The following is a 21,617-nucleotide window of genomic DNA, read 5'->3' on the forward strand; positions in this document are numbered from 1 at the left end:
CACGACACATGCATGGAAACAGATAGCCCCATACAGGATCCATATTCTGGGTATATAGGACTTCTAAAGGCACGGGCTGGTCTGGTACAGAGTCCTGAAGCCACAGCAACCCCATGTGCCCCTTCTAATGCAACACCTGATGGGCTGCAAACACAAGGGCCTCAATCACCCGCACCCAGCCACAGAGCGTCAGATGTATCAGAGGCCTTGAATTATTATAACCAACATTTAACCTCCCCATGTCTGATGTCCCCAATTACACCCCCTGGAGCGTACGACCCCATCAGCCCATCACCAAGTGCCTGAGCGCAATGGTCTTCACCATCCTCCTCAATATACCATGATAGCAGTACATGATGTAGCGCTTCACAAAATCAGAGCTTTGGAACGCCATCTAGCGATGATCAGGTCTCCCAAGCATCGGGGTGTTCGCACTGGGGCCCTGTTCTTTTGACCCGTCCCAACCCACCCGTTCAAAAAGGGCTCATTGCAGTTAACAGTGATCAGACCCCTGGGGTGGTTATGGGTGATATGCAGCACACAGCTAAGGACACACGTAGTGGAACAAAATGTGGCACCCTAAACCCCAATAGGGTTTTGGAAACATACCTGAAAGAAATAAAACAGGCTGTTAGGAAACTGAAATTGCGCATGAAGCTCAAGACCTCAAAACTGGGTAAGTCGGGGTTGAAACTCGGTCCTCCAGACCATCCCCGAGAGCGTTAAGCCTGCGGTTAGCAAGGTGTAGAAAGGGAGGTGGTTGTAGCTTGTGAATCAGCCACGGCTGATGTAGACAATATATTGGCGTGACTAGGCAACCGTGTACCCCTAAGGAGTGCCCTATCGGCTTTTTGTAAAAAGGGTGTCCATACGTCTAAATATAAAAAGAAGACCCAGGATGTACTCATTAAAGCTCTATGGCCCTCATTACAAACCTGGCGGTCGGTGATAAAGCAACGGTAATACCGCCAACAGGCCGGTGGTTAAAGAAAAAAGAAAAAAAAAATTATGACCACAGCGGAAACCGCCAACACAGACAGCCACTTTAGCACACTGACCACCACGGCGGTAGCAACAAGCACTGCGGCGGTAACCGCCAACGGCCAGGCGGAAGACAATGTATCGCCCACAATATTACAACTGGCCTATCCATCACCTTTTCCGGGGCGGTACCAATGACATCAAAAGCACAGCAGAAACGGTACACAGGAGGCAAAGGACTCATCTCTGGACACTCAGGGAAGAACCACGACGCCATGGAGCCTGAACTGCAGATCTTCCCCATGCTGGTCTACCTCCTCCTACACCAGGAATAACAACGCCAGTGACGACTACCACGGTGAGTACTGCCGCCTAGCACACAGGGGAGGGGGGAGAAAAAAAGAGTGACACACACACACGCACCCCAACACCATACACAGAAACAGATGCAACAACATTACATATTCACCCCGTACCCCTCAGGAATAATGCAAGGATAAAAACAAGTGATTTAGGTGAGTGTAATAAGATAAAATACAAGAACTACGTCCTCAAAAATCAAAACAGTACTTACAGATATACAAATGGAGGGACACTGCCCAGTCCATAATGTCTCTGGGCCGCAGGGCCATATCACATAGGCCAAGGCCCCACTTGACTCCTGCCTCAACACGGAGAGAACACTGTTGGGGCATCTGGTCGCAAATACACAGGCACCTCAGGGGAATGGGGGAGGGGGGTGTAGGAGGCTGGACTGGCTTGTAGTGAGTACCAAGGGGTACTTGCACCTTGCACCAGGCCCAGTTATCCCTTATTAGTGTATAGGGTGTCTAGCAGCTTAGGCTGATAGATAATGGTAGCTTAGCAGAGCAGCTTAGGCTGAACTAGGAGACGAGTGAAGCTACTACAGTACCACTCAGTGTCATATGCACAATATCATAAGAAAACACAATACACAGTTATACTAAAAATAAAGGTACTTTATTTTTATGACAATATGCCAAAGTATCTTAGAGTGTACCCTCAGTGAGAGGATAGAAAATATACACAAGATATATATACACAATAGCAAAAATATGCAGTATAGTCTTAGAAAACAGTGCAAACAATGTATAGTTACAATAGGATGCAATGGGGACACATAGGGATAGGGGCAACACAAACCATATACTCCAAAAGTGGAATGCGAACCACGAATGGACCCCAAACCTATGTGACCTTGTAGAGGGTCGCTGGGACTATTAGAAAATAGTGAGAGTTAGAAAAATAACCCTCTCCAAGACCCTGAAAAGTGAGTGCAAAGTGCACTAAAGTTCCCCTAAGGACAAAGAAGTCGTGTTAGAGGAATAATGCAGGAAAGACACAAACCAACAATGCAACAACGATGGATTTCCAATCTAGGCTACCTGTGGAACAAGGGGACCAAGTCCAAAAGTCACAAGCAAGTCGGAGATGGGCATATGCCCAGGAAATGCCAGCTGTGGATGCAAAGAAGCTTCTACTGGACAGAAGAAGCAGAGGTTTCTGCAGGAACGAAAAGGGCTAGAGACTTCCCCTTTGGTGGACGGATCCCTCTCGCCGGGGAGAGTCGTGCAGAAGTGTTTTCCCGCCGAAAGAACGCCAACAAGCCTTGCTAGCTGCAAATCGTGCGGTTAGCGTTTTTGGACGCTGCTGCGGCCCAGGAGGGACCAGGAGGTCGCAAATTGGACCAGGAGGTAGAGGGGACGTCGAGCAAGACAAGGAGCCCTCTTAGCAGCAGGTAGCACCCGGAGAAGTGCCAGAAACAGGCACTACGAGGATGCGTGAAACGGTGCTCACCCGAAGTTACACAAAGGAGTCCCACGTCGCCGGAGACCAACTTAGAAAGTCGTGCAATGCAGGTTAGAGTGCCGTGGACCCAGGCTTGGCTGTGCACAAAGGATTTCCGCCGGAAGTGCACAGGGGCCGGAGTAGCTGCAAAAGTCGCGGTTCCCAGCAATGCAGTCTAGCGAGGTGAGGCAAGGACTTACCTCCACCAAACTTGGACTGAAGAGTCACTGGTCTGTGGGGGTCACTTGGACAGAGTTGCTGGATTCGAGGGACCTCGCTCGTTGTGCTGAGAGGAGACCCAAGGGACCGGTTAATGCAGCTTTTTGGTGCCTGCGGTTGCAGGGGGAAGATTCCGTCGACCCACGGGAGATTTCTTCGGAGCTTCTAGTGCAGAGAGGAGGCAGACTACCCCCACAGCATGCACCACCAGGAAAACAGTCGAAGGTGGCAGGATCAGCGTTACAGAGTTGCAGTAGTCGTCTTTGCTACTATGTTGCAGTTTTGCAGGCTTCCAGCGCGGTCAGCAGTCGATTCCTTGGCAGAAGGTGAAGAGAGAGATGCAGAGGAACTCGGATGAGCTCTTGCATTCGTTATCTAAAGTTTCCCCAGAGACAGAGACCATAAATAGCCAGAAAAGATGGTTTGGCTACCTAGGAGAGAGGATAGGCTACTAACACCTGAAGGAGCCTATCAGAAGGAGTCTCTGACGTCACCTGGTGGCACTGGCCACTCAGAGCAGTCCAGTGTGCCAGCAGCACCTCTGTTTCCAAGATGGCAGAGGTCTGGAGCACACTGGAGGAGCTCTGGACACCTTCCAGGGGAGGTGCAGGTCAGGGGAGTGGTCACTCCCCTTTCCTTTGTCCAGTTTCGTGCCAGAGCAGGGCTAAGGGGTCCCCTGAACCGGTGTAGACTGGCTTATGCAGAATTGGGCACATCTGTGCCCAAGAAAGCATTTCCAGAGGCTGGGGGAGGCTACTCCTCCCCTGCCTTCACACCATTTTCCAAAGGGAGAGGGTGTAACACCCTCTCTCAGAGGAAGTCCTTTGTTCTGCCATCCTGGGCCAGGCCTGGCTGGACCCCAGGAGGGCAGCTGCCTGTCTGAGGGGTTGGCAGCAGCAGCAGCTGCAGTGAAATCTCAGGAAGGGCAGTTTGGCAGTACCAGGGTCTGTGCTACAGACCACTGGGATCATGGGATTGTGCCAACTATGCCAGGATGGCATAGAGGGGGCAATTCCATGATCATAGACATGTTACATGGCCATATTCGGAGTTACCATTGTGAAGCTTCATGCACAGCCTGGCCCAGGTCCCCAGCATTCCATCCTGCGATGCTCAACTCGCTGAGTTGTTCTCCGGCGGCGTGGTACCTTCCTTTGTTGTGCTGCATCAACCGCATTTTGCAACTCCTTTGTCCCTGTGACCTGGGACCTTCGGGGGTGCTGGCTGGCATCCTGATGGCTCTCTAAAGAGCTGAGAGCCCCCTCTTCGTCCTCACACAGAGTTGAGGCCCCTCCTTTGGTCCATCCAGCGACATTTTGACTCAAAACGCACTTTTGTCGAAGCCAAGGCTTGTTGGCGACTTCCAACACAAAATCACGTCTGCAACTATCTTTACATCATGGGACATCTTTTGCATCACGCAGGAACCCGCTGTCATCTTCCTACGGTGCATTCCTGCAGTCTTCAACTAACTGGGGCCTCCTCTTTTGCAGCATCAGGGGCTCCTGTCCTTCCTGTAACAACTTTTGACTTCTGGACTTGGTCCCCTTCCTTTGCAGGTCTTCAGGTCCAGGAATCCAGCAGTTGTTGTTTGCAGACTTGGTTGGTTACTGCAAAATCACGAGGTGTAGTGTCCTAAGGAAACTTGCAGTACTTTACTCCTGCTGTTCTGGGCTCTGGGGTGGGGTAATTTACTTACCTTTACTGTATTCTTACTCTCCCAGCGATTCTGCACACACTACACTTGTCTAGGGTGGGAATTTGTGATTCGCATTTCACTTTCTTAGTATATGGTTTGTGTTGCCCCTAGACCTATTTTCTCCCATTGCATTCTATAGCATTACCTATTGTTTGGATTGTTCTATGACTATTTACTTGTCTAATTTTGGTGTCTATTGTATATATTGTGTATAATACTTACCTCCCAGAAGGCGTATTGTCTCTAAGATATTTTTGGTACTGAAACCCAAATAAATACCTTTATTTTTGGTAACACTGATTGTCTTTACTTGTGTATAAGTACTGTGTAGCTATAAGTGGTATTGCAGGAGCTTTTCATGTCTCCTAGTTCAGCCTAAGCTGCTAGAACACTACTACATTTCACTAATAAGGGATAACTGGACCTGGTATAAGGTGTAAGTACCCACTACAAACCAGGCCAGCCTCCTACAGTCTCTGAGCGCTGTGCGGCTTGTAGACCCTCTATCAGCAGGACAGATCTGGTCTAGCTAGTAACTGAATACCTCTCCTCTGAGAGGCAGCGGGGGACAGCCCGCGGCTTCTGAGAACAAGTCGGACTGTTTAATAACAGAGACTGCCTAGCATGTTGCAGCCCGGCAATCTGTTATTAAACAGTCCGACTTGTTCTCAGAAGCCCCGAGGTTTCCCCCATGGCCTCTGAGAGCAGGCCTCCTGCCACAATATGGTGGCTGGAGGCCTCACACAGCGTTGGACCTCCTCCAGCCCCCTTGGGATTAGAGGAGGTCTAGAGCTGTGGGAGGCCCAACGCCACCATATGGTGGTTGAAAAGACAAGGATGGCGCGAGGTGCGGGCCTGTAGGCCCGAGCCTCGTGTGTTTGGGCCCTCAGGCCCTTACAGTATCAAATAAGGTTGGGCCCGAGGACGAGTCTTGGGACCCCCAGGGGCCAATCTTGCAGCTTTTTTTTTTTTTTTTTTTGATAATTAAAACAGAATGACACCAAATTTTAATAAATTTTAAAAAAACAATGACACAAAAAAAATACAACAACTAAACAAATAATTACTGGGGGCTACTGGGCAGAGGACACAGAGCACACTGTGTGTGTGTGTGTGTGTGTGTGTGTGTGTGTGTGTGTGTGTGTGTCTACATGTGCTCTGTATCCTCTGCCCTGTACCCCACAGACCCAACCATACAACTTATCAATGGTGGGGGCACTGAGCAGCATGTTCAGGCCCCCAAAAATACCCCATCCACTCACCTTAGGTCAAGGGCCTGTTGTCCTGGGGTGGTGCTGAGAAAGATGCCGGGGCCCCAACATGCTGCCTCCACAGCCTGCAATTATCCAAAAAGACTGTGTCTAGGGTGTTCGAGCTGGCTCACCCTATCTGCTCCACCCTGTAGGCTGGAGTTTAATTGAGTTCCGCCCCCACAAATGATTCAGAGCATTGGAGAGCTAGGGCGAAAACATGGTGTGGATCCTAGGATCCGGCTTCCAGTCTATTGTACATGTATATATTCAAGGAACTGAAATGTTTTTAATTTGTGTCGAGTTCTATATATTTTTATAATTAGTGTAATTATACGACGTTATAAAGACCATAGGGGAAATTGTGATATGAGTAAAAGAAGGGTGTGGAGCCCTTGGAATTATATAAATGCCTTATAGAGAGCATCCTAGAGCTTATGTTGTGTTGCGCAGGAGCGCCACCCTGTGGCCTTGTTTAATAAACAGTGTATGGTTTTTGAGAAAATGTGAACAAATGGCTTTGTGTATTGTACCTTCAGAGCATCGTGTCTTAACAGATGGCATCTGGAGAGACTTTTTTTTTTTTTTTTTATGAGTGGGTTATGCATGTAACATTAAATGAGTTATGCTTAAAGTAAATTTTGTCTCTTTTGTACGTAGGATCCCCAAGAGTTTGCATTGTTCCCAGAGGAAATGGATGCAATGCAACAAGGAATATTAGATACAGGTCAGCCGCCATTCTAAACAAAGATGTCAGGGTTGTTATGTTTTTAATTTTACCATTAATGGTTTCCTATGTGCTTGTGTGCTTTTACAGGTTATGAGGCAGAACTACAGCTTGCGTTTGGGGCCCTGCAACAAATCCTCCAGGCTCAAGACGGTCCAAGCACAATGTCTCAGAATGCAGCTTTTGCAGGTAAATAAAAGGAGTCTTTGTGTAAATGTCATGAAAATCTAAAAAGGCCTCATAAACACAGCATCGAAGGAACTCTCAGATCTTGTATGGTCTGTGTATTTTATTGTAAATGTAACATTTTAATCTTTATTTTATTATTATTATTTTTTCCCTCCAGGCCACCCCCCCCCCACCTTGTGGTACAAGCGACACCTGTGGTAACGACCCTGAATATGGTAGGAGACATTAAAAAGACGATCTGCAAAAGGAAGTGCCCAGCATCTAAAGAAGACCCCACTATTAAGAAAGGTCCCTCACAACAGAACATCATAGGTGAGTTTTTAGAAACTGTAGAACCATATGAATTCAATCCTTAGTGTGTCTCAGACCTTTTTCACCTCTAGGATATCGCTGTTACAACACCTAATACATATTTTGTTATCTTTACATTCTAGAGTCATCAAAGAGCTCTGGAGAAGTTGGCCATGAGGCTAAGCGGATGGCTCCCTCTTTAAAGGTCAACAACTTGACCCTTCAAAACCCCATGGTACCGTCCGCGAACACCGCAGGACCCCAAGAACAGCCGTGCATCGGCTCTACAGACAGCGGTCATGGCCCAGGTACAGCTCTTAACTACACCGCATCACCAGTAATAATGGCTATGCCCAGTACCACAAACACTTCTACAGCACCTACCTATGTGCAGGGGCCTGGACACTCTGACATTGTCACGCTTACAACCTCCGACACAAACCATCCTGTACCATGTAAGACCTCTGGAGGGGACCCTAACCAGTGCAACAATCCTAAAATAAATTGGTTGTCCTTAAAGAACTGTAAGAAGAAGCTGCAGAGCCCTGAGCTACAAGCCGTGCCTCTAGACCTGTCTTTTAAAAATGTTGTTAAGGCTCAGACTGTTCCACCTAGCCCATCACGTTCTAATTGTTCAACGATTGATGCGTCTAATATAGTTGGGTCTGTCAGCGTTCTAGTCCTGACAGTCTGCAGAACTAGCCCTCCCCTTTTCACGACACATGCATGGAAACAGATAGCCCCATACAGGATCCATATTCTGGGTATATAGGACTTCTAAAGGCACGAGCTGGTCTGGTACAGAGTCCTGAAGCCACAGCAACCCCATGTGCCCCTTCTAACGCAACACCTGATGGGCTGCAAACACAAGGGCCTCAATCACCCGCACCCAGCCACAGAGCGTCAGATGTATCAGAGGCCTTGAATTATTATAACCAACATTTAACCTCCCCATGTCTGATGTCCCCAATTACACCCCCTGGAGCGTACGACCCCATCAGCCCATCACCAAGTGCCTGAGCGCAATGGTCTTCACCATCCTCCTCAATATACCATGATAGCAGTACAGGATGTAGCGCTTCACAAAATCAGAGCTTTGGAACGCCATCTAGCGATGATCAGGTCTCCCAAGCATCGGGGTGTTCGCACTGGGGCCCTGTTCTTTTGACCCGTCCCAACCCACCCGTTCAAAAAGGGCTCATTGCAGTTAACAGTGATCAGACCCCTGGGGTGGTTATGGGTGATATGCAGCACACAGCTAAGGACACACGTAGTGGAACAAAATGTGGCACCCTAAACCCCAATAGGGTTTTGGAAACATACCTGAAAGAAATAAAACAGGCTGTTAGGAAACTGAAATTGCGCATGAAGCTCAAGACCTCAAAACTGGGTAAGTCGGGGTCGAAACTCGGTCCTCCAGACCATCCCCGAGAGCGTTAAGCCTGCGGTTACCAAGGTGTAGAAAGGGAGGTGGTCGTAGCTTGTGAATCAGCCACGGCTGATGTAGACAATATATTGGCGTGACTAGGCAACCGTGTACCCCTAAGGAGTGCCCTATCGGCTTTTTGTAAAAAGGGTGTCCATACGTCTAAATATAAAAAGAAGACCCAGGATGTACTCATTAAAGCTCTATGGCCCTCATTACAACCCTGGCGGTCGGTGATAAAGCGACGGTAATACCGCCAACAGGCCGGTGGTTAAAGAAAAAAGAAAAAAAAAATTATGACCACAGCGGAAACCGCCAACACAGACAGCCACTTTGGCACACTGACCACCACGGCGGTAGCAACAAGCACTGCGGCGGTAACCGCCAACGGCCAGGCGGAAGACAATGTATCGCCCACAATATTACAACTGGCCTATCCATCACCTTTTCCGGGGCGGTACCAATGACATCAAAAGCACAGCAGAAACGGTACACAGGAGGCAAAGGACTCATCTCTGGACACTCAGGAAAGAACCACGACGCCATGGAGCCTGAACTGCAGATCTTCCCCATGCTGGTCTACCTCCTCCTACACCAGGAATAACAACGCCAGTGACGACTACCACGGTGAGTACTGCCGCCTAGCACACAGGGGAGGGGGGAGAAAAAAAGAGTGACACACACACACGCACCCCAACACCATACACAGAAACAGATGCAACAACATTACATATTCACCCCGTACCCCTCAGGAATAATGCAAGGATAAAAACAAGTGATTTAGGTGAGTGTAATAAGATAAAATACAAGAACTACGTCCTCAAAAATCAAAACAGTATTTACAGATATACAAATGGAGGGACACTGCCCAGTCCATAATGTCTCTGGGCCGCAGGGCCATATCACATAGGCCAAGGCCCCACTTGACTCCTACCTCAACACGGAGAGAACACTGTTGGGGCATCTGGTCGCAAATACACAGGCACCTCAGGGGAATGGGGGAGGGGGGTGTAGGAGGCTGGACTGGCTTGTAGTGAGTACCAAGGGGTACTTGCACCTTGCACCAGGCCCAGTTATCCCTTATTAGTGTATAGGGTGTCTAGCAGCTTAGGCTGATAGATAATGGTAGCTTAGCAGAGCAGCTTAGGCTGAACTAGGAGACGTGTGAAGCTACTACAGTACCACTCAGTGTCATATGCACAATATCATAAGAAAACACAATACACAGTTATACTAAAAATAAAGGTACTTTATTTTTATGACAATATGCCAAAGTATTTTAGAGTGTACCCTCAGTGAGAAGATAGAAAATATACACAAGATATATATACACAATAGCAAAAATATGCAGTATAGTCTTAGAAAACAGTGCAAACAATGTACAGTTACAATAGGATGCAATGGGGACACATAGGGATAGGGGCAACACAAACCATATACTCCAAAAGTGGAATGCGAACCACGAATGGACCCCAAACCTATGTGACCTTGTAGAGGGTTGCTGGGACTATTAGAAAATAGTGAGAGTTAGAAAAATAACCCTCTCCAAGACCCTGAAAAGTGAGTGCAAAGTGCACTAAAGTTCCCCTAAGGACAAAGAAGTTGTGTTAGAGGAATAATGCAGGAAAGACACAAACCAACAATGCAACAACGATGGATTTCCAATCTAGGGTACCTGTGGAACAAGGGGACCAAGTCCAAAAGTCACAAGCAAGTCGGAGATGGGCATATGCCCAGGAAATGCCAGCTGTGGATGCAAAGAAGCTTCTACTGGACAGAAGAAGCAGAGGTTTCTGCAGGAACGAAAAGGGCTAGAGACTTCCCCTTTGGTGGACGGATCCCTCTCGCCGGGGAGAGTCGTGCAGAAGTGTTTTCCCGCCGAAAGAACGCCAACAAGCCTTGCTAGCTGCAAATCGTGCGGTTAGCGTTTTTGGACGCTGCTGCGGCCCAGGAGGGACCAGGAGGTCGCAAATTGGACCAGGAGGTAGAGGGGACGTCGAGCAAGACAAGGAGCCCTCTTAGCAGCAGGTAGCACCCGGAGAAGTGCCAGAAACAGGCACTACAAGGATGCGTGAAACGGTGCTCACCCGAAGTTACACAAAGGAGTCCCACGTCGCCGGAGACCAACTTAGAAAGTCGTGCAATGCAGGTTAGAGTGCCGTGGACCCAGGCTTGGCTGTGCACAAAGGATTTCCGCCTGAAGTGCACAGGGGCCGGAGTAGCTGCAAAAGTCGCGGTTCCCAGCAATGCAGTCTAGCGAGGTGAGGCAAGGACTTACCTCCACCAAACTTGGACTGAAGAGTCACTGGACTGTGGGGGTCACTTGGACAGAGTTGCTGGATTCGAGGGACCTCGCTCGTTGTGCTGAGAGGAGACCCAAGGGACCGGTTAATGCAGCTTTTTGGTGCCTGCGGTTGCAGGGGGAAGATTCCGTCGACCCACGGGAGATTTCTTCGGAGCTTCTAGTGCAGAGAGGAGGCAGACTACCCCCACAGCATTCACCACCAGGAAAACAGTCGAAGGCGGCAGGATCAGCGTTACAGAGTTGCAGTAGTCGTCTTTGCTACTATGTTGCAGTTTTGCAGGCTTCCAGCGCGGTCAGCAGTCGATTCCTTGGCAGAAGGTGAAGAGAGAGATGCAGAGGAACTCGGATGAGCTCTTGCATTCGTTATCTAAAGTTTCCCCAGAGACAGAGACCCTAAATAGCCAGAAAAGATGGTTTGGCTACCTAGGAGAGAGGATAGGCTACTAACACCTGAAGGAGCCTATCAGAAGGAGTCTCTGACGTCACCTGGTGGCACTGGCCACTCAGAGCAGTCCAGTGTGCCAGCAGCACCTCTGTTTCCAAGATGGCAGAGGTCTGGAGCACACTGGAGGAGCTCTGGACACCTCCCAGGGGAGGTGCAGGTCAGGGGAGTGGTCACTCCCTTTTCCTTTGTCCAGTTTCGCGCCAGAGCAGGGCTAAGGGGTCCCCTGAACCGGTGTAGACTGGCTTATGCAGAATTGGGCACATCTGTGCCCAAGAAAGCATTTCCAGAGGCTGGGGGAGGCTACTCCTCCCCTGCCTTCACACCATTTTCCAAAGGAAGAGGGTGTCACACCCTCTCTCAGAGGAAGTCCTTTGTTCTGCCATCCTGGGCCAGGCCTGGCTGGACCCCAGGAGGGCAGCTGCCTGTCTGAGGGGTTGGCAGCAGCAGCAGCTGCAGTGAAATCCCAGGAAGGGCAGTTTGGCAGTACCAGGGTCTGTGCTACAGACCACTGGGATCATGGGATTGTGCCAACTATGCCAGGATGGCATAGAGGGGGCAATTCCATGATCATAGACATGTTACATGGCCATATTCGGAGTTACCATTGTGAAGCTACATATAGGTAGTGACCTATATGTAGTGCACGCGTGTAATGGTGTCCCCGCACTCACAAAGTCCGGGGAATTGGCCCTTAACAATGTGGGGGCACCTTGGCTAGTGCCAGGGTGCCCTCACACTAAGTAACTTTGCACCTAACCTTTACCAGGTAAAGGTTAGACATATAGGTGACTTATCAGTTACTTAAGTGCAGTGAAAAATGGCTGTGAAATAACGTGGACGTTATTTCACTCAGGCTGCAGTGGCAGGCCTGTGTAAGAATTGTCAGAGCTCCCTATGGGTGGCAAAAGAAATGCTGCAGCCCATAGGGATCTCCTGGAACCCCAATACCCTGGGTACCTCAGTACCATATACTAGGGAATTATAAGGGTGTTCCAGTAAGCCAATGTAAATTGGTAAAATTGGTCACTAGCCTGTCAGTGACAATTTGAAAGAAATGAGAGAGCATAACCACTGAGGTTCTGGTTAGCAGAGCCTCAGTGAGACAGTTAGGCATCACACAGGGAACACATACCTATAGGTCACAAACGTATGAGCACTGGGGTCCTGACTAGCAGGGTCCCAGTGACACATAACAAACATACTGTGAACATAGGGTTTTCACTATGAGCACTGGGCCCTGGCTGGCAGGATCCCAGTGAGACAGTGAAAACACCCTGACATACACTCACAAAGAGGCCCAAAGTGGGGGTAACAAGGCTAGAAAGAGGCTACTTTCTCACAGGGGGGCACCTCAGCCAGAAGATGGTACAACGCCACTGGTCCTGGAGAAGGCTACATGCCCTCTGCAATGTCCTGGGCAGTGCAAAGCCACAGTCTCTCAAGTGGGTGGTTTGCCCGCTGCTTGCTGCTGGGGAATGCAAGGCCACAGTCTCAAGTTGGTGGTTTGTCCACTGCTTGCTCCTGGGGAGTGCAAGGCCACAGTCTCTAGTAGATGCCTTCTTCCACTGGTTCTGGAGGGAGCCTTGTGCCCAGTGTGCTTCATCCTGGCAAGGATGCGGTGAGTGGATAGCTTCTTCCACTGGTTCTGGAGGGGGCCTTGTGCCCAGTGTGCTTCATCCTGGCAAGGAGGGGGTGAGTGGATGGCTTCTTCCACTGGTTCTGGAGGGGGCCTTGTGCCCTGTGATGCAGATCTTGGAGTGCAAGGTCACAGTCTCTCACCTGGGTGACATACCCACAAGGATTACAGTGGGCAGGATGCATAACACTCCATGGAGGCAGGACTACAGTCCATCCGCCGGTGGCGAAGGCTGCACAGTGGTGGCTATTCTGGTGTTGGTGCTGCCAGTGGTGGGGGGAGGCTCCAGCCCTTCCCCTGCAGCCTCGGACGGCTGCAGCGCCATGGTTGGTGGTGGGGGCTCAGATCAGGTCACAGCACCAGGCCTCCAGTCCCTCCTGCCTGAAGGGGCAGGCCCTTTGTCCTTGGCAGCTGGTGGTGCCTCCTTGCCGTGTGGTGGTGCCTCCTTGGCAGCTGGTGCAGGCACACTGCCAGTGCTGAGTGTCTCCTTGGAGCTTCTCACACCTGCAGTAGCTGCTGAACCTACAGTGGCTGAGGTGCTGGCCTGGGTTTTGCCCACCCTGGCCCACTGGGTAGAAGAAGTTGGAGGGGGGAGGCTAGAGACAGGGTCAATGGCTTCCATCAGGGAGAAGGCCAGAGCCTGGAATGTTGGGCCACCACGCCAGAGTGAATGCCCTCCAGGAATACATTTGTATGTTGCAAATGCCCTACCAGGCCCTGGATGGCATTGACTATGGTTGACTGCCCAACAGAGATGGATCGCAGGAGGTCAATAGCCTCCTCCTTTAGGGCTACCTGGGGAAGGGCCTGACGCGCCTAGGGCAAAGGAGATGCCCACCCTCCTGGGCGAGCGGGGCACGGGAAACTCGCTGAGGTGCTGGCGGGAGGGCAGTGCTGGTACGTGGGGGTGGCAGCTGTACCTGTAGTTGGGTTGGCCACTGAGGTTTCCACCACCACCAGGGAGCTTCCATCAGAGTAGGTATCACTTTCAGAACTGTCCCCTCCAGTCTCCGCCGTGGTGCTCCCCTTGCCCTCTGTCCCACTGGTGCCCTCACCTTCTGTGGATTTGGCCTTGTGGTCCCTGTGGAATGCAGCCCCCCTCTGACGCCGGTGCCTCTGCTCCTCTGCCAGATGATGCCAATGCACAGTAGGACAGGATGACAAAACAAAAAGGGGGGGTGGGGAAGAGACAGAGGATACACTTGGTCAATAGCAGCAACAACAACACAGGGGACAGTATCTGGTTGAAAAAGGATTACATATGATGTGAAAATTCATGGATGGGACTTGTTGATCGGACTGCAGAATCTCAATTTTGTGAAACCAGATACGGGATACGTTATTTGGGCTAACATATTACACTGTTCATATGGATAATTTAGGAGGAGTGTTCATAGTTTAGATTTTGATATTCTCAAGAAACGACGGGCTTTGCAAGGTACTGAACAAGATAACGTTATTAAAGGAGGTCCTGAAGAAATCCAGGGGCACTCCCCGGATGAAACACGTGTTGACCTTTTGTGGATGATCCGTTTTGGATTAAAGAATGCTATTGAATTAAGGATTACATATGATGTGAAAATTCATGGATGGGACTTGTTGATCGGACTGCAGAATCTCAATTTTGTGAATTAAACATTTCTGATTCTTGAGAAGGACTGTATTTCTGAATATATTATTACTTGTTTATTACATTTGTTATATATCATGTACTAATTTATTCTATTTACACGTGTGCCATTACTCATTGCATTGTTTTGATAACCTGTGTGTTATCATGTAAGGTGTTGGGGGTGAAACCTTAGTTTTGGGCACCGTGGCTACTAATTTTGGTATGGGTATTTTGATTTGAAAGTAGGAGCACCATTCCACTCACTATTTCACCCTCTTGTATCTATTCATGCCTTTTCTGCAGGAGGATGAGGCTGGAGATGGTCGTGTGGCAGCAGTGGAGCCTGTGGACAGTGACGAAGAGGAGGCAGAGGATGTGGCCAACAGAACATCTATCATTCAACAGTACGTCCAGTGACACACAGGTAAGACACTGTAACTTCACCTTCCATTGCAGTTTTCTGTTGTAAAATTTCACTGGCAGGCTGCTGTTCCCACTACTATGGCCACTTACTGTACCCTTTGACCTGTCTATTCACAGATATCTGTGCCCTACTCTGGCTCCTGGTGTATTGACTGCAGCACAATACAGGTCATGCCTATGTATACATTATTGTACAGTCTAATTGCAATGTCTACAGATTGTTAAAGAAATACATACTTAAATAATTTGACATACTACATACTTGTATTTTTTTCAAAGGGTGTTTATTTATTTGCTGAGAAGTAAATAGGGATGTGCAATGGTCTTGGGTGATGGTGGAGGAGTGTCCAAGATAGAGTCCAGTCTCTTTGTATCACAGGTACATTGTCCAAGGGGGCATAGGAAGTGGAGCAATGGCAGTTCAAGGTGGACAGAGTGAAAGAGTGTGACACAAGGGTGACAATCGGGAGAGTGTTATTTCCTGGCGGGGGTCTTGGCAATGTTCTCTGGCTTCTACCTGGATCGCAGGGACCGTTTGCGTGGTGGTTCTCCTTCTGCAGGGGGAGGGGTGCCGGTGGCCTGTTCCTGTGGCGGGGCCTCCTGTCCACTAGCTTCAGCGGAGGTGGAGGGTTGTTCATCGGTGTGGCTAGTGTCAAGGGCCCGTTGGTGGGCCACTGCCTCCCTCATGGTGTTGCCCATGTCTGCCAGCACCCCTGCAATGGTGACCGGGGGGTGTGGATGTCTCTCAGGTCCTCCCTGATCCCCAGGTACTGTCCCGCCTGCAGCCGCTGGGTCACCTGCAACTTGGCCAGTGTCTGGCCCATCATCTCCTGGGAATGGTGATATGCTCCCAGGATGTTGGTGAGTGCCTTGTGGAGAGTCTGTTCCCTGGGCCTTTCCTCCCCCTGTCACACAGCAGTCATCCCAGCTTCCCTGTTGTCCTGTGCCTCTGTCCCCTGAACAGTGTGCCCACTGCCACTGGCCCCAGGTCCCTGATCGTCCTGTGTTTGTGGGGTGGCCTAGGGTCCCTGTAGTGGTGGACACACTGCTCATTGACGTGTGTTGGGGACAGAGATATGGGCCTGCTGGGTGGGTACTGTGCTGGTGTTTCCTGAGGGGGAGGCTCTGTTGTGGTATGGGATTGTGGCTGGGTAACCGACTATCCAGAGGTCCCTGATGGGCTAGGTTGGTCATACAGATCCAGGCAATTGGTTGTTGCTGGCACCTTCTCTCCGGTGGCATTGGGTGTGGGACCTGAGGGGATGTAAATGCAGTGTTAATGTTTCTGCGTGTGACACCTTGTGCATGGGTGTGTTTCCCTGTATGGTTGTGGGAGCCCTGTCAGCTTTGCCTTGTGTGAGTAGTTATTTTGTGGGCTAGGTGACTCTCTCTAGTGTGTAAGCTGTGGTGATGGGTGCCCATGGAGGGCTGTGAGTGATGTCAATGCATTGGTGGTGCATGCAGTGCTGGGTACTGGGATGGGTGGGTTGTGATGGTGGGGTGTATGTGAGGTGATGGGGGTGAGGTTAGGGGTGGGATTATGTGATGGCATGCAGGTAGGGGGCTGAAAGTAGTAAAGAGTTGACTTACCAGAGTCCAGTCCTCCTCCTACTCCTACCAGGTCCTCAGGATGCAGTATTGCCAAGACTTGCTCCTCCCATGTTAGTTGTGGGGGAGGAGGTGGGGGTACACCGCCTGTCCTCTGTACAGCTATCTGGTGTCTTGCACCCACTGAACGCATCTTCCCACATAGGTCGTTCCACCTCTTCCTGATGTCATATCTTATTCTTGGGTGCTGTCCCACGGTGTTGACACTGTCCACGATTCTCCGCCATAGCTCCATCTTCCTTACAATGGATGCCTGCTACACCTGTGATCCGAATAGCTGTGGCTCTACCCAGATGATTTCCTCCACCATGACCCTTAGCGCCTCCTCTGAGAACCTGGGGTGTTTTTGTAGTGCCATGGGTGTAGTGTGAGTGGTGTGTGTGGGATGATGTGTTGGGGTGTGCGCTGTAAGGTGCGTGGATGGTATATGGGTGATGTGATATGAGGCTCTGGTTCTGTGGGTGCTCTTGCTGTACCTCTCTCTGGCAATTTTTTTGAGTCGTAAAGGGTTGTGGGTAATGTGTGTGTGTTTTGATAGTGGTGTGGGTGTGGCGTGTGTAGTTTGAATTGTCCAATGTGGTGGTGTTTTGTGTGTGTGTATTTTGAGCGCGGCAATATGTACCACCAATGGTTTAGCGCCATTGAATGTCTGCCGCAGTGATTTGTGGGTCATAATGCTGTGAGCATAGTTCTGTTGGTGTAACGGTGTAGGTTTTGGTACTGACATTTTATCACTGACCTTTGGTCTGGCGGACTTGTGTCTGTATAGTGACGGATTGCTATAGGTGTGCTATAATATGTGTAGCGGGATACCATTGCGGTTTGTTGGTGGCAGTCGGCATGGCAGTAAGCAGGACTTACAGCCAATGTGTTTTATGAGCACTCAAAACCAAAAAGCTGCAAGAGCCAGCCCCTAACCGTTTAAAACTGCTAAAAGTAGAACGCTCAACACCTAAAAGACTCCCCAGAAGGCCTCAAAATATAAAGTTAGGAGAGAATATAGGCATTTATAGGGCGTCAAGGGCTAAAGTTCACAGCAGGTTCCACCCCAAACATCCTGAAGGATCCCCGCCCGTATAAGGTGAAATGTCAAGGCCACTGCTTGTAGATACCCAAATACTGTTCAAATAGGCTATGGTTGGTTACCAAAAAACAGCTGGGTTTGTAAGAAACAGAAGTGGGTTAGTAGCACTAGAAACTGTAAGCTTTTAATAAGAAAATTAAAGAAAGACAGACTAAGCGTTACAGTGAGGCATAAAAATAACCCAACAACGAACCGTAGTCAACTACTGCCGGATGATACCCCGGGGAGCCCTCCAGCCTCCGGTCCTCAAGCTGAGGATTCAGAACTTGTGTTTTTAGAAAGTGTAAGAAGGTACAGTTGTACTGTAGAGAGGTTTAACGCTACCGAGCACTATTAGGAGTTTAGGTTTGTTAACCTAGACTGTCTAAACTCCTCCAAACATGGGGTTACAGCTATGCAACAGGCCGTGCAAATGCTCATAGAATGATTGTTACAGGATGTGGGACCTAATGATTTCTTTCAGCTGTGTTTTCAGGGGCAGGGTCTCAATAGTCCGCTGTTCTCCAGACGGTTGTCCCGAGATGTGTTTGACGCTGTGATGTTTCTAGAAAACCTGTCTAAGCTTTTACAAAGCAAGGCTGAATTACTGGCGTACAGGACCTTTAGACTCATCGCCCTCGTCAGAGGTCGTGAGGGCGGTGCTTTCAGAATCTTAAAGAGCCTCATGTACAGTAAAATCATTGGCAAGAAATATCGTTGGTTGCTCGACTTGAGTACTGGAGCAACCAATATGTGTCTGGCGGCTAGCACCGCAGGGATGTTGGTGGACCGCGCTGTAGGAAAGTACCATCTTGCCTGGCATGTTACCCCCATATTTCACTGTATATATGTTGTTTTAGTCTATGTGTCACAGGCACCCTGCCAGGCAGGGCCCCAGTGCTCATAAGTATGTGCCCTGTATGTGTTACCTGTGTTATGACTAACTGTCTCACTGAGGCTCTGCTAACCAGAACCTCAGTGGTTATGCTCTCTCTGCTTTCCAAATTGTCACTAACAGGCTAGTGACCAATTTCACCAATTCACATTGGCATACTGGAACACCCTTATAATTCCCTAGTATATGGTACTGAGGTACCCAGGGTATTGGGGTTCCAGGAGATCCCTATGGGCTGCAGCATTTCTTTTGCCACCCATAGGGAGCTCTGACAATTCTTACACAGGCCTGCCAGTGCAGCCTGAGTGAAATAACGTCCACGTTATTTCACAGCCATTTACCACTGCACTTAAGTAACTTATAAGTCACCTATATGTCTAACCTTTACCTGGTAAAGGTTGGGTGCAAAGTTACTTAGTGTGTGGGCACCCTGGCACTAGCCAAGGAGCCCCCACATCGTTCAGGGCAAATGCCCCGAACTTTCTGAGTGCGGGGACACCATTACACGCGTGCACTGTCCAAAGGTCACTACCTATGTACAGCGTCACAAAGGTAACTCCGAACATGGCCATGTAACATGTCTAAGATCATGGAATTGTCACCCCAATGCCATTCTGGCATTGGGGGGGACAATTCCATGATCCCCCGGGTCTCTAGCACAGAACCCGGGTACTGTCAAACTGCCTTTCCGGGGTCTCCACTGCAGCTACTGCTGCTGCCAACCCCTCAGACAGGTTTCTGCCCTGGTGGGGTCCAGGCAGCCCTGGCCCAGGAAGGCAGAACAAAGGATTTCCTCTGAGAGAGGGTTTAACACCCTCTCCCGTTGGAAATAGGTGTGAAGGCTGGGGAGGAGTAGCCTCCCCCAGCCTCTGGAAATGCTTTGATGGGCACAGATGGTGCCCATCTCTGCATAAGCCAGTCTACACCAGTTTAGGGATCCCCCAGCCCTGCTCTGGCGCGAAACTGGACAAAGGAAAGTGGAGTGACCACTCCCCTGACCTGCACCTCCCAGGGGAGGTGCCCAGAGCTCCTCCAGTGTGTCCCAGACTTCTGCCATCTTGGAAACAGAGGTGTCTGTGGCACACTGGACTGCTCTGAGTGGCCAGTGCCAGTAGGTGACGTCAGAGACTCTTTCTGATAGGCTCTTACCTCTTAGTAGCCAATCCTCCTACCTAGGTAGCCAAACCTCCTTTTCTGGCTATTTAGGGTCTCTGCTTTGGGGAATTCTGCAGATAACGAATGCAAGAGCTCACCAGAGTTCCTCTGCATCTCCCTCTTCACCTTCTGCCAAAGGATCGACGCTGACTGCTCAGGACGCCTGCAAAACCGCAACAAAGTAGCAAGACGACTACTAGCAACCTTGTATCGCTTCATCCTGCCGGCTTTCTCGACTGTTTCCTGGTGGTGCATGCTCTGGGGGTAGCCTGCCTCCTTTCTGCACCAGGAGCTCTGAAGAAATCTCCCGTGGGTCGATGGAATCTTCCCCCTGCAACCACAGGCAACAAAAGACTGCATCACCGGTCCTCTTTGTCCTCTGGGTCCTCTCTCAGCACGACGAGTGTGGTCCCTGGAACTTAGCAACTCTGTCCAAGTGACTCCCACAGTCCAGTGAATCTTCATTCCAAGTTTTGGTGGAGGTAAGTCCTTGTCTCCCCACGCTAGACTGCATTGCTGGGTACCGTGTGATTTGCAGCTGCTCCGGCTCCTGTGCACTCTTCCAGGATTTCCTTTGTGCACAGCCAAGTCTGGGTCCCCGACACTCTAACCTGCAGTGCGCAACTTTCTGAGTTGTTCTCCAGCGTCGTGGGACTCTCTTTTGTGACTTCGGGTGGACTCCGGTTCACTTTTCCTCTAAGTGCCTGTTCAGGTACTTCTGCAGGTGCTGCCTGCTTCTGTGAGGGCTCCCCGATTTGCTGGGCGCCCCCTCTGTCTCCTCATCCAAGTGGCGACATCCTTGTCCCTCCTGGGCCACAGCAGCATCCAAAAACCCTAACCGCGACCCTTGCAGCTAGCAAGGCTTGTTTGCGGTCTTTCTGCGTTGGAAATGCTTCTGCAAGCTTCTTCACGATGTGGGACATCCATCCTCCAAAGGGGAAGTTCCTAGTCCTCTTCGTTCTTGCAAAACACCAAGCTTCTTCCATCCGGTGGCAGCTTCCTTGCACCCTCAGCTGGCATTTTCTGGGCTCCTGCCCACTCTCGACACTGTCGCGACTCTTGGACTTTGTCCCCTTGTCTTACAGGTACTCCGGTCCAGAAATCCACTGTTGCTTTGCTGGTGTTGGTTTTCCTTGCAGAATCCCCCTATCACGACTTCTGTGCTCTCTGGGGGTTGTAGGTGCACTTTACACCTACCTTACAGGGTCTTGGGGTGGGCTATTTTTCTAACCCTCACTGTTTTCTTACAGTCCCAGCGACCCTCTACAAGCTCACATAGGTTTGGGATCCATTCATGGTTCACATTCCACTTTTGGAGTATATGGTTTGTGTTGCCCCTATACCTATGTGCTCTCATTGCAATATATTGTGACTGTACATTGCTTGCATTGCTTTCTATTGCTATTACTGCATATTTTTGGTATTGTGTACATATATCTTGTGTATATTTGCTATCCTCATACTGCAGGTACTCACTGAGATACTTTTGGCATATTGTCATAAAAATAAAGTACCTTTATTTTTAGTATATCTGTTTATTGTGTTTTCTTATGATATTGTGCATATGACACTAGTGGTACTGTAGGAGCTTCACTCGTCTCCTAGTTCAGCCTAAGCTGCTCTGCTAAGCTACCATTATCTATCAGCCTAAGCTGCTAGACGCCCTATACACTAATAAGGGATAACTGGGCCTGGTGCAAGGTGTAAATACCCCATGGTACTCACTACAAGCCAGTCCAGCCTCCTACATTCAGGCAATAGGTTTATCTTGGTGGTAGTGGACCATGCCACAAGATATCCTGAAGCTATTCCTCTAAGGACCACTACAGCACCTGCAGTGGCAAAGGCCCTCCTGGGAATATTTTCCAGGGTGGGCTTCCCAAA

Source organism: Pleurodeles waltl, chromosome 11 (assembly GCF_031143425.1).
Source record: "Pleurodeles waltl isolate 20211129_DDA chromosome 11, aPleWal1.hap1.20221129, whole genome shotgun sequence".
Taxonomy (NCBI): Eukaryota; Metazoa; Chordata; class Amphibia; order Caudata; family Salamandridae; genus Pleurodeles; species Pleurodeles waltl.